The 12,519-nt window shown below is 41.5% G+C and overlaps 1 long non-coding RNA gene across 1 annotated transcript in view; it reads right to left on the reverse strand.

The window, feature by feature from the left end:
- The window catches only part of LOC131134502 (uncharacterized), a 41,012-nt gene extending 34,150 nt beyond the window's left edge, over nt 1-6,862 (reverse strand). Inside the window, exon 1 of the long non-coding RNA XR_013628013.1 lies at nt 6,820-6,862. This is a non-coding gene — a long non-coding RNA (uncharacterized LOC131134502). The remainder of the gene's footprint in view (nt 1-6,819) is intronic.
- Between the last annotated feature and the right edge of the window lie 5,657 nt (nt 6,863-12,519).

Raw genomic sequence — 12,519 nt, forward strand, 5'->3', positions numbered from 1 at the left:
CCGATATGGAATGTAGTTATGTTTGTGATGAAATATGCTTGACAAAAATGTAGGCTTTAATTTATTTTGTCTTTCTTTTTGATAAATAAAGCATTTCAAGCATCAGCGTGCGTTGTGTTCCGTGTTCCAGTTATGCGTGGGTGTGAGACCATCTGAACAGTAGTAATTGTAGAAAGAATGGTGCATCAATGTTATAGGATACATTGTTTCCATGGAAACCACAGATGTGCTTCTTAGGCCAATGTATTTCTATAGAAAGGTCAGCAGACTAAGTATCACAGAATAGTTTCTGTACTACTGCTAATTATTCATATTTCAATATCAAACATTCAAAATATTTTTTTGTTTAATTCCACATATTAAAATGTGCTCTCATCTTCCACAACATCATGACTTGAAAATATTGTATTTTTTTTTTGTAGCAGTTTCCAAACCAAAAGTCAAGTAAATCACAGCAAATGACACAAAATGACGTACTAATTTCAAAAAGATGAATTAACACAGCTTGTGGTTCCAAGCTCACAATCAAGTGGTAATGAGGTAATGGCCTCACGCATAAAGTCATCAAGTGTTGCCTCCGTCATGTAACAATTTTCACCGTTCAAAATGACAACACTTGCTGAGCTACCGGCTTCTATGTGGACGGTTCCACGCGACGCAATGAGCGACGGAAGCTACTGTCCACCATAACACACCGCCAACACTACATTATTAATATGTATGGATCAAATTTCATCCTACACACACACACACTACTAGAAGTCGCCAGATGACGTTATTGTCTAATTTACATGGTGTTATAATATGCTGTCGGAAATAAACAATAACGTCATATAGGACAGACAAAAAAATGAGTAAATTACTTTAATATTTTATGCCCCATCACATGTTGTCTATTGATAAATTAGCACAATTGATCAGCGAATGCTAGATTATGCTGTTAATTCTATGGCTCACATGAATAGGACAGCACGCTCTTCCGGTTAATATATCGGCAATAGAGTCGGCTAATCAATGACCGAATAATTGCAAGAATGGTAATGGCAATTAATTAATTAATTTCATTTGAACATGCATCAGATTACAATTGAGTGCATCCCATAATCAGTTCACAGTTCCACATGTCCAAAAAGGAGTAGGAAGAAGCAAAGCTTATTAAATCCTACCCCTCCATCTGGTACTTTTACAATCAGTAACTGTTACATTTGTTCACTTCCTGCTTTCTATAATACAGTTTAAGGTTTTTTTTTAAATAATGTACCTCGTACCGAAGTAGGAGGTGATATGAGCATCCAATGCCATAATGGGTACCATAGTAAGTGTCAATATAGTGATATATATAGCACATCATGACTGGTTCAAGACTCTTCATCCTTGTATTTAGCAAACATCAACTGCTTGTATTGTTTCTTGAATTGGCTCATCGTTGTGCATTGTTTGAGGGTCTTACTCAATCCATCCCATAGTTTGATTCCACATACTGAAATGCTATGGCTTTTTAACGTAGTGTTTCAAATGTACTTCTTCCCTGAGATCATATTTCTCCTCTCTTGTAGAGAAGTATTGGATGACATTTTTAGATAATTGGTTATTTTTAGCCTTATGCATTATTTTAGCTGTTTGAAGATGAACTATATCAGCAAGTTGAAGTATTTGTGATTTTAGAAATAAGGAGCTAGTATGTTCTCTGTAGGCGGCATTATGAATTATCCTTACTGGCCTTTTTTGCAGTACATTTAGCGAGTGAAGATTGCTTTTGTAGAATTAACCCATATTTCCACACAATAAGAATTGTTTATGACCTGCCGATAGCGCCCTCTATCTATAGTATAGTTACGTACTTTAACTTTTAAGTACCCCAAATACCAAACAACTCCCCAACGATGCCAGAAAAAGTCACTAGATTTGTCAGTGGTTCGGTTGTCACCGGATCTAGCAACATAATCGGCAAGATGGCAACACATGGAGTGACAGCAGGGATGGCCAATCACAAGACAGAGCCAAACTTTAATATTTCATAACAGTTGTAAGATTACGGTAAGGAGGAGGCAGAAGGGACTATTGAGACAAAGGTTGGAATGAAAGTACAGTATTTTATTCTTCTAGGCGTTCCTTTCCTGGTTCCCACGGTAACAGCAGTGAGATTCAGCGTGATATAAAAGCATCACGCAAGAAGAATAAATGACAGGAAGAAAAATGATGGAAATAAGAAGTGAAGGTGTAATACCCACACCAAGAATGGAGTGATTTAAGAATGAAGAAGTGTTAAATCATAGAATGGGGTTGACAATACACAAAAGTAAAAAGAAGCATGCATGAAGGAAAAGCAAGCCTTTAAAATGAATAAGTGTGGAAGGGATCTACTTTATTGAACTGTCATCTGAATTCCAGCCACTCTTGTTCACCGTGATGTGAAAATGATTCAGTTGAGTTCAAAACAGATGATGCTGTCTTCTACAGGATGACTCCATCATGTCATAAAGAACAGGAAGTGTTGCCGCAGCAACCACAGGCCCCCCGAAAACCATTCAGCAATATAAAATGTCCCCCAAAAGCGTTGTAAAAATCGTTTTTCTGTTTTTGACCATTCGTCTTGTCCACATAAATAACCGCCATTTAAAGATTTTATATGTGATCTACGAGTAGATCCCATTCATGGCAGCAATCAGACTTTTACCACCATCTTTGGCGGGGAACTGCTTGGAGGTGCTAACTATATGGCAATATTTCCCATATGACTGTGTATACCCTGGACTGGTGGCCAACCAATCACAGGGCACATGTAGACAAACAACCATTCACACTCACATTCATACCTATGGACAATTTGGAGTCGCTAATTAACCTAGCATGTTTTTGGAATGTGGGAGGAAGACGGGTAACCCGGAGAACATCCAGAGATGGCCAAGTGTGGAATTGAACTTGGGTCTCCTAGGTGTGAGGCATGAGTGCTTAACCACTTCTACACCGTGCAGCCTGTTTATTTAATTTAAAATGTTAAATCAGACTTCCAATTCTGAAAAATGTATGCCCCATTCTGTTTGGAATGTGGACTTCTGAGGGTGGAATCGAACTTGGGTGTCTTAGCTGCATGGCAAGCGCGCTAACCACTCGTCCTATTGACAGTCAATTATGTTTATTTTGTAGCGTGTATCTTGGCTGCACTGCTTCCAGTTGTGTATGTAGGTTTTTTTTTTTTTTGTCCAATCAGATTTCAGCTGTTACGTGTTGCCGTGTCAATGTAATCTGCCCAGGGCCTTCTGACTCGGGAGTGCTGGCCCATGTCACTTAAAAACTATTAACAAAGGGGCTTAACCAATCAGATTTCTACTCACAGGGCCAGCTAGCAGGCGTGCATTAACGTCAGCATTTTTCGGTCCACTGATGCTAATGTCTAAAAGCCTATGTTAATCACTAAGAGTTACCGGTGTGCTTGAATGCATCATCACTTAAACCGCAGCACTTCATGATCCTGTTGCAACATGAAGAAACGAGACAATTATTGTTCTGTGCTGTATGACCATGTTGCTTAGATACAATGTAGTCAAAGATTAAGGGTTAATTAATTTGTTGATGGCTTTGTTGCACGGCGGTCGAGTGGTTAGCGTGTAGACCTCACAGCTAGGAGACCCGGGTTCAATCCCACCCTCGACCATCTCTGTGTGGAGTTTGCATGTTCTACCCTTGCATGCGTGGATTTTCTCCGGTTTCCTCCCACATTCCAAAAACATGCTAGGTTAATTAGCGACTCCAAATTGTCCATAGGTATGAATGTGAGTGTGAATGATTGTTTGTCTATATGTGCCCTGTGATTGGCTGGCGACCGATTCCAGGGTGTACCCCGCCTCTCGCCCGACAGCTGGGATAGGCTCCAGCACCCCCGCGACCCTCGTGAAGATAAGCGGTAGAAAATGAATGAATGAATGAATGAATAGTTTGTTTCTTTAGTAACAATGGCATTCATCCCCAATCCTACTGATGCACCAGGTACCAAACGTACCAGAAGATGGATATACAGTACAAGTTTGCAGAATATGAAATTCAACAATGGCTATACTTTTTTTTTTTTTACAATGTTAAACAGTTAATGCATGAAGTTGTAACGCAAGGAAATTGAGATAAGATGATCTGCACAGAAAAGCATAGTAAGAGAATGATGCATAACAGAAGCTCTTCTCTCTATTACACAACCATTAAGATGACATGAAGAACAACAAAGATTAACAAAAGAAGCATAGAGGAAGAACATGCATCACTTGAAGAGCCGAACGAGGCTCAACAAACCACGCAGCTTCTCTCCGAGGAAGATTTATTTTCTTGCGATGTCCATTTTCAAAAGCATTCCCACACATACACGCTCCATCCTTCCTCCATCCTCACCGCTTCACCTCCAGGCCCATCCATGCCACCTCATCTTTCACACTACATTATAGAACAGCTTTCATTTAGGTATGAATATTAGATATTCCTCTTGAATTATGGAAAACCACCATATGTGTGAAATCGTCATCGGGGAGCAAAAGCACAATTGTGGGTTTTGAAGTGTGCATTTAAAAGAGTCCAATAAAACTAACATTCTCACATTCAAACTGTTCCATTAAATAAATGATTAGCATCAAGTGGAGAGACATTTTGAGTGGAAGTGGAATTATCTTTTCCGTGCGCTCAGTAAAAAAGAGTTTTTCCACACTGTGCTCCTCAGAGAAACGACTATAATATTTGGTGAATCGGTGCAGACGAGCTGAAACGGATGCTGCAATTGTGTGAAACACTCCGTCAAGCTGATGAAAGTTTGGCATATGACTTCCAAAAGATTGGACAGAAATAAAAGTAGGATTTTTTACCGACAAGTTCCTAAAAAGTCGAGTTTGGTCAATTGCTTTTTTGGGGAAGACATATTGGAGGTGATCAGGGCAAAGTGATCACACGGAACGGAGACAAGAACAGCTAAAGTCCTCAGGCACACTAGTCACTGGAATTTCATGGAAGGGATTTGCTCCATTTGCGGCTGTTGGAAATCAAAGATTTTATTCAACGGATTATTCAATTCCCTCAATGATTAGGATGCACAACACACACTCTTTTGAGATAACAGGGAAAATAATTATCCATAGGTATGAATGTGAGTGTGAATGGTTGTTTGTTTATTTTTTATTTTTTCCCACTGGGATAGGCTCCAGCATGCCTGCGACCCTCATGAGGATAAGCAGTATAGAAAATGTATGGATGGAAACCTAAGAAACTCCTCTGTAACGAGCCCTCAGTGCCCTGTGGAGTATGGGGGCAGCACACCACTCCCTAGTTCCCATAGTTATTACCGGGATGTATCGCCGTCTTTTCTCGCTCCCTGTCCATTCCCAGGTTCTCCCACTTGTCTATATTCAGTCCTAAGGTTCTTCAGTCCCTTTTCACAACTACAGCACTACTATTCCCGCTGGCCCCTCCAGCACTACAGAACCATCTGTAGGCTATGAACCTGATCCCTTCTCTGCCCCTAACACTTTCTTACTATCCCCTATGCTGAGGCCTATCCCAGCTGACTTTGGGCGAGGGCAGGGTACACCCTAGACCAGGGGTGGGAAAACTACGGCCTGGGTGCCATATGCGGCCCACCAAGCGTTTCAATCCGACCTGCCAGTTGCGTTCTAAGAATTTCAACTTTTAGCATCCAAACTGGTCGGATGTCTTATTTAGTGAAAAAAAACAAACAAACAACAAAACTGTAAAATTAAATTACATAGTTTGATGTGGGGGGCTGCACGGCAGTCGAGTGGTTAGCGCTCAGACCTCACAGCTAGGAAACTCGAGTTCAATCCCACCCTCGGCCATCTCTGTGTGGAGTTTGCATGTTCTCCCCTGTGCATGCGTGGGTTTTCTCCGGGTACTCCGGTTTTGCATGACCCTCGTGAGGATAAGCGGTAGAAAATGACAGAAAAGAAAGAAAATTTGATGTGGTTTGATGTTTAAAATGCTCCTGAAAAAATGGACCTGAGAACATACAGCTGATAGTATAACACTTTTACAGCTAAAATTGGACAAATAATTCAAGGAAAATTATAAGCATAAAATAGTGTGTGTGTGTTAAATGTATTATTCTGGCCATCCGGACAATTTTGTTAACTAGACCTTAGACATACCACCCTTCACACGCACATTCCATACGCATGAACAGTTTAGAGTCTCCAATTAACCTAAAATGAAGATGCAAACTCCACACAGAGATCCCCAAACAAAGATCCGAACCCATATATTCCAGTTCTCCCAACTGTGTAGCCAACATGCAAACCACTAGGCCACCTGGAAATGTGTTTGTGTTGAGTTTCCTTTATCCCATACAACCATCCATATTGAGTGTGTGTGTGTTTGAAGGTTACAACACAAAAAGAACTCCATCATAGTCTCATCTACTGCCGGTAAAATCCATTTCAGTGTCCGTGAAGTGATAAACAAGGGAGGAGACTCCGAATAATTACTGCACAGTCATTTCAAATTAGCACTTCATTGTTATAACGACTGTGTTAGTTACTGTTTCCAGTCAGACAAAATCCCTTTGGAGAGGATGGGCAAGTTCTCAAATTGTCTTCCCAGATGTGTCAAAGAGAGAAATGTGTGTCTAAGAGCTACAAAAAAACTTTGATAACCTCCCATTATGTAATCTTTCTCAGATTAGTCTGGAAAAACATGTTTGTAATCAGAACTGTTACTGGAAAATCTGACCTCAGGGTGCGTCTTTTTTTGTGTGGTCTTCTGTGGGAGAGGAAACCTGCTCTCTGACTCTTGAGACATTCTGTCATCACTCATAGAAAAAAAGATAAATACCTGAATTCACTTGGAAATGTTTATTTGTTCCAGTCTGCTTGCCTTGCGACCAACGGGGCAGTGACCCAACAGATCCAATACCGGTGTAAGTTGTTATGAGGATTTTCTACCACTTTTCCTCACGAGGGTCGCGGCTGTCATAGAGTGAAAGGCGGTGCACACCCCGGACTGGTGGCCAGCCAATCACAGGGCACATATAGACAAACAACCATTCACACTCGACAATTAACCTAATTTTGTCTCAAAATCTTGTTTTTCTGCAGGACTTGAACACATCAGTTGTCAAGGAATATTTTTATTCATCCAAGTCAGTGTAGTCTCTCTCATCTGAACAGTCTTCCTCACTTCACGTTCAATGACCCCCATGGTCACCCGTATCCACTATTGTGGAGTTCATCAAGGCTCTGTGCTAAGGACTTTACTTTTGGTAAAGGTAAAGGTAATGGTTTTATTTAATTTGAACATGCATCAGATTACAATTGAGTGCATCACATAATCAGTTCACAGTTCCACATGTCCAAAAGGAGTAGGAAGAAGCACAGCTTACCTGCTCTCTGACTCTTGAGACATTCTGTCATCACTCAAAGAAAAAAAGATAAATACCTGAATTCACTTGGAAATGTTTATTTGTTCCAGTCTGCTTGCCTTGCGACCAACGGGGCAGTGACCCAACAGATCCAATACCGGGAGATGTGGTGAAACAAGCTCGGTTTGTGTAGCCGCTCTCCTCTCCAGGACAAGCAAGCGCCCCCTGGGAAGATAAGTGACAATGTCCATTGTCCACCCAAAATCCAGGGGCTTTACAATGTGTGCCATGGCAGCTTGTCATCAATGCACAGTCAGGATATTGATACGGTCAGCCGGACATTGCTGCCATAAACACCAAAATACTTTCATAGCCTCTCGGTTTTGTGTTGACAGCACTTTACTGTGGGAAGGACGTCTTCCTCTGAGGACAGGTCACAATGAACTTGACAGTAGCCACAAGTAATCCATAATCCTCTAAACCCTTCTTGGACTCACCTGCATTATTTTCAGAGAGTCTATATCCTCATAAGCCGCCGACGAGCTACATCCGAGGCGCCAAAAGCTTTTCATTTGGTCCGCCAAACATAATCCAGATAATGCAAACTATTGAGTATTTGTTCACAAAGTACTTCTTCCGACCTGCAGTTGGCAGCAGTGAGTTGCATGCATCACAATGAAGACGGCTCGCATATTAAACAAACGGTATCATCAAGTCCGCAATAATGTTTAAAAGGAATATAACCTGCAAAAATCTGACCACTTTGTTTTCGTTGTATTAAATACTACAATACTACTTATTTTGGTTATGTATTTAAGTAGCCTGGATTTTTAAATGATGTTTTTTCGCTCGCCTTTAACACACTGAATGGTGTCTCGGCAATTTAGGTCATAAACACTAAACGCTTAAGTGCTTTTTAGCCACCTTCACCTTATTTGCATTTAAGTGCCCTGTGTCGGTTTTCCTTTTACTCCAGTCATGTTTTTTCCTGAAACTACTACTGCACGGTGTTTGAGTGGTTTGAATGCTGACCTCACAGCTAGGAGACCAGGGTTCAATTCCACCAATTTGCATGTTCTCCCCGTGCATGTGTGGGTTTTCTCCGGGTACTCCGGTTTCCTCCCACATTCCAAAAACATGCTAGGTTAATTGGCGACTCCAAATTGTCCATAGGTATGAATGTGAGTGTGAATGGTTGTTTGTCTATATGTGCCCTGTGATTGGCTGGCCACCAGTCCAGGGTGTACCTCGCCTCTCGAAGACAGCTGGGATAGGCTCCAGCACCCCTGCGACCCTCGTGAGGAAAAGCGGTAGAAAATGAATGAATGAATGAATGAATAATTTTGTATTAATCCCACACTACCAGTGAATGACACACACACTTACAGTCCCATATGCTACATGTTGCTTGAATTTACTTAGTGATTAATTAGGTATGTAGAAATAAAAACAAATATATATCTATATATGGGATATATAATGATTGTGTGTTCACAGGGAGAGGATTGATTTTGGTTTTTGCATCATCCTAAAGCGTCTCTAAATTGTAGCAGGAAGGAAATGGCACACATGGTAAGAGTCTGGCTTGTGTGGGCCGAGTGTTAAATGCACTTTCTCTCTAGTCACTGCCTTTAGAAGCAATACAGTGTGACACCACGCCTGTTTCTCCTCTTTTGAATATGTCACCTTTTCTCGGTCAGTGTGCTGTCACCCTTTTTCCGGCCTCCCACCTTTTGTCTTCCTTCCCCCAAGCACATGGACATCCTTCCTTCCTGCCGCTCATGCTCACTAGACAGGGAACTCGGCGTAAGTTGTTACGTAGGAGCAGAGGATTTATTCATTCATTTATTTTCTACCGCTTTTCCTCACGAGGGTTGCGGGGGTGCTGGAGCCTATCCCAGCTGTCTTCGGGCGAAAGGCGGGGTACACCCTGGACTGGTGGCCAGCCAATCACAGGGCACATACAGACAAACAACCATTCACACTCACATTCATACCTATGGACAATTTGGAGTCGGCAATTAACCTAGCATGTTTTTGGAATGTGGGAGGAAACCGGAGTACCCGGAGAAAACCCACGCATGCACGGGGAGAACATGCAAACTCCACACAGAGATGGTCGAGGGGGGATTTGAACCCTGGTCTCCTAGCTGTGAGGTCTGTGCGCTAACCACTCAACCCCCGTGCCGCCCTAGAGGATTTATCTGATCTGTAATTTTGTCTCAAAATCTCTGCAAAATGACAACAATAGTTCATGTTTTCCTGCAGGACTTGAACACATCAGTTGTCACGGAATATTTTTATTCATCCAGGTCAGTGTAGTCTCTCTCATCTTTACAGTCTTCATCACTTCACGTTCAGTGACCCCCATGGTCACCCGTATCCACTATTGTGGAGTTCATCAAGGCTCAGTGCTAAGGACTTTACTTTTGGTAAAGGTTTTATTTCATTTGAACATGCATCAGATTACAATTGAGTGCATCCCATAATCAGTTCACAGTTCCACATGTCCAAAAGGAGTAGGAAGAAGCAAAGCTTATTAAATCCTACCCCTCCATCTGGTACTTTTACAATCAGTAACTGTTATATTTGTTCACTTCCTGCTTTCATAATATAGTTTAAGTTAAAAAAAATAATAATTTCATTTTTGTCATGTACCGAAGTACGAGGTGATACTTTTTGTTTGACATTTTACTCTCTATGTAGCCCTGCAGTAAATGGCCATACCCCCAGCTGGATGTTAGCAAGCAGAGCAAATATCAAAACAGCAAAGGGCAGAAATTCATATTGCATTTGTGATGAAAAATACATTTGGAGTAATGTGTTGTATGAGATACGAGAGAACATTGGCTCTTCATGATGGTGTTTCCCATAAGACAGCAGAAAAGATCCAACGGAAGCTTCGAGCTTTCAATGAGGATGCATTTACGTCTTTTGAAATGATGTTGATGAATTTCGATTTCAGTGCACATGGAAGTTATTGCATTTTTTCTTCCTCAAGTAGCGGCTCTCCATCACTTAGATGCTGTGCTGATGCAACACTGACGATACAGCCGAAAGCCAAAGCTGGTAGTTTTTCTCACACCCAAGCACACATATTTTTGCATGTACACACACACAAGTGGAATGCTCGTAATAAAATCATTTGGCTTCGTTTGTGGCTTTTTAAATAGTTTAGAGGCTATCTAAGTGAGAGCCATCTCTCCCTGAGTGTTTGCAGCATACTTGGCACTGTTTCCATACATCGTGCTGCAACCAATGCGGCTTTCTCATCATCAAGATGAGGCATGGGTGGAATCACCAAAGGGTTAAACGGCAGTAGGTGTGGGAGCATGGTCAATCAATCATAAGCAGTCAATCATGGAACCCTCTCGAAAACCCAGAGTTGGGTCGAATTTGCCTTATATGAGAATATATTGTTAAAAACAAGCAGTGTGATAAACGGGACACCAACGGGCCTCGGGATCTTGTCTCATTAATAAAATCAATCAATCATCAATAAAAAGCGCTTGTGTTTGTTGTCTATAGCATACACCTAACCACACCATAGCACAAGATCAAGGTCACAGCAGGTCGATTTACTGTAAATCTCACAAAAAAAAAGGCGAACGCTATTTTTATTGTGATTTTTTTAATCGGGTTGCCCTTAAAGTGGAGTGATCTTGACCTTAAGAGGAAGCCCCGAAGGTCAACACAACGCCGATGCCAAAAAGGTCCTCTTCTTTCACTTTTGGCTTTTCCCTTCAGGGAAAAGCAAATCAATCTCCAATCAATCTCCTCCATCCAGCCCTGTCTTCTGCATCTGTCTCTCTCACACCAACTACCCTCATGTCCTCCTTCACTACATCCATAAAACTCCTCTTTGGTCTTCCTCTACGCCAGCTCTAAACGCAGCATCCTTTTACCAACATATTCACTATCTCAGTCGGGCCTCTCTGACTTTATCTCCAAGGCCTCTAACATGTAATGTCCCTCCGATGTACTACTTCCCGATCCTATCCATCCTGGTCACTCCCAATGAGAACCTCAGCATCCTCATCTCTTCTACCTCCAGTTCTGCTTCCTGTCTTTTCCTCAGTGGCACCGTCTCTTGACCAAACAACATGGCTGGTCTCACCACAGTTTTGTATACCTTTGCTTTCATTTTCATTTCAGTCAGAGGTAAACAGAAAAAAAAAAAAAACCTTGTAACTAAAACATAAAACAAATCTTCAGATGTTCTCTCTGCCCAAACATGGAGCAGTCCAAAAAGGCTACATCATTGCATCATTAACTCATTCCAGAAGGTCCGACTCTAACCAAATACATTTTATACAGAAGAAATAACGTAAATACACTTAATCATGCCTCATTGATTGAGGTTAATTGGTTAAATATGAATAAATTGAATATTTTAGTAGAAAACCTGTTTGTTTTCCTTTTTTTTTGACAGTTAACCGCTATCCGGTTGCCATTTTGTTAGCTAGCTAATAGGATGCTAACAAGGAAGGATGTTTGGTGACAACACAGTTGGACACATGTGGTGTATTAATAACAGGACAAGAAGACTAAAATGGAAGCAAGCTGAAGTAAAACCGGCGTATTTTTTCTTTTACGTTAATGAAAAACACACCAACTGGGGTGGATGCTAATCGAGGTTCCATTGTACCAGACATGACAGGCGAGGAGGGAATTTTAGTTTGTGCATGGTTGATCGGTTAAATAATCGCAAAATAAATCACACTTACAGAATTGTAGAATCCTTGATGGGAACTCCAGTTTGAAGTCTGGTCCTCGAGTGTATCTGTAAGTGATCAAATGTATCAGTTAGGACCATTGCGGTATTTAACCTGACACGATGAATGAGCTACCAAGCCCAACAAAGAAGCTTTACACCATCTGAGCACGTGTATCATCTCCAGTACATTCTGCATATTGCATACAGTACGTGAGTGCCAGTGAGAGGGTGATCCATAGTTTGTCTAAGGGCTGCTGGATGAGAGACTATGCTCATAAATCCAGCCGGCCATAACTGCAGTGATTCGCAGCTTCACAGGAACCATAAACATGAAAACATGCCGACTGCCCTCACACACGAGGCTGAATTAAGCGGTGAGTGTGTAGCCGCATGCATTTTGCAGTCAGTATTTGTGTGGGTTTGTTCAAGGACAAACCGTCGCATGAGAGCCGACTTC

This window comes from Doryrhamphus excisus, linkage group LG8, assembly GCF_037039965.1.
Source record: "Doryrhamphus excisus strain RoL-2023G ecotype Guam linkage group LG8, RoL_Dexc_Guam_v1.1, whole genome shotgun sequence".
Classification (NCBI taxonomy): Eukaryota; Metazoa; Chordata; class Actinopteri; order Syngnathiformes; family Syngnathidae; genus Doryrhamphus; species Doryrhamphus excisus.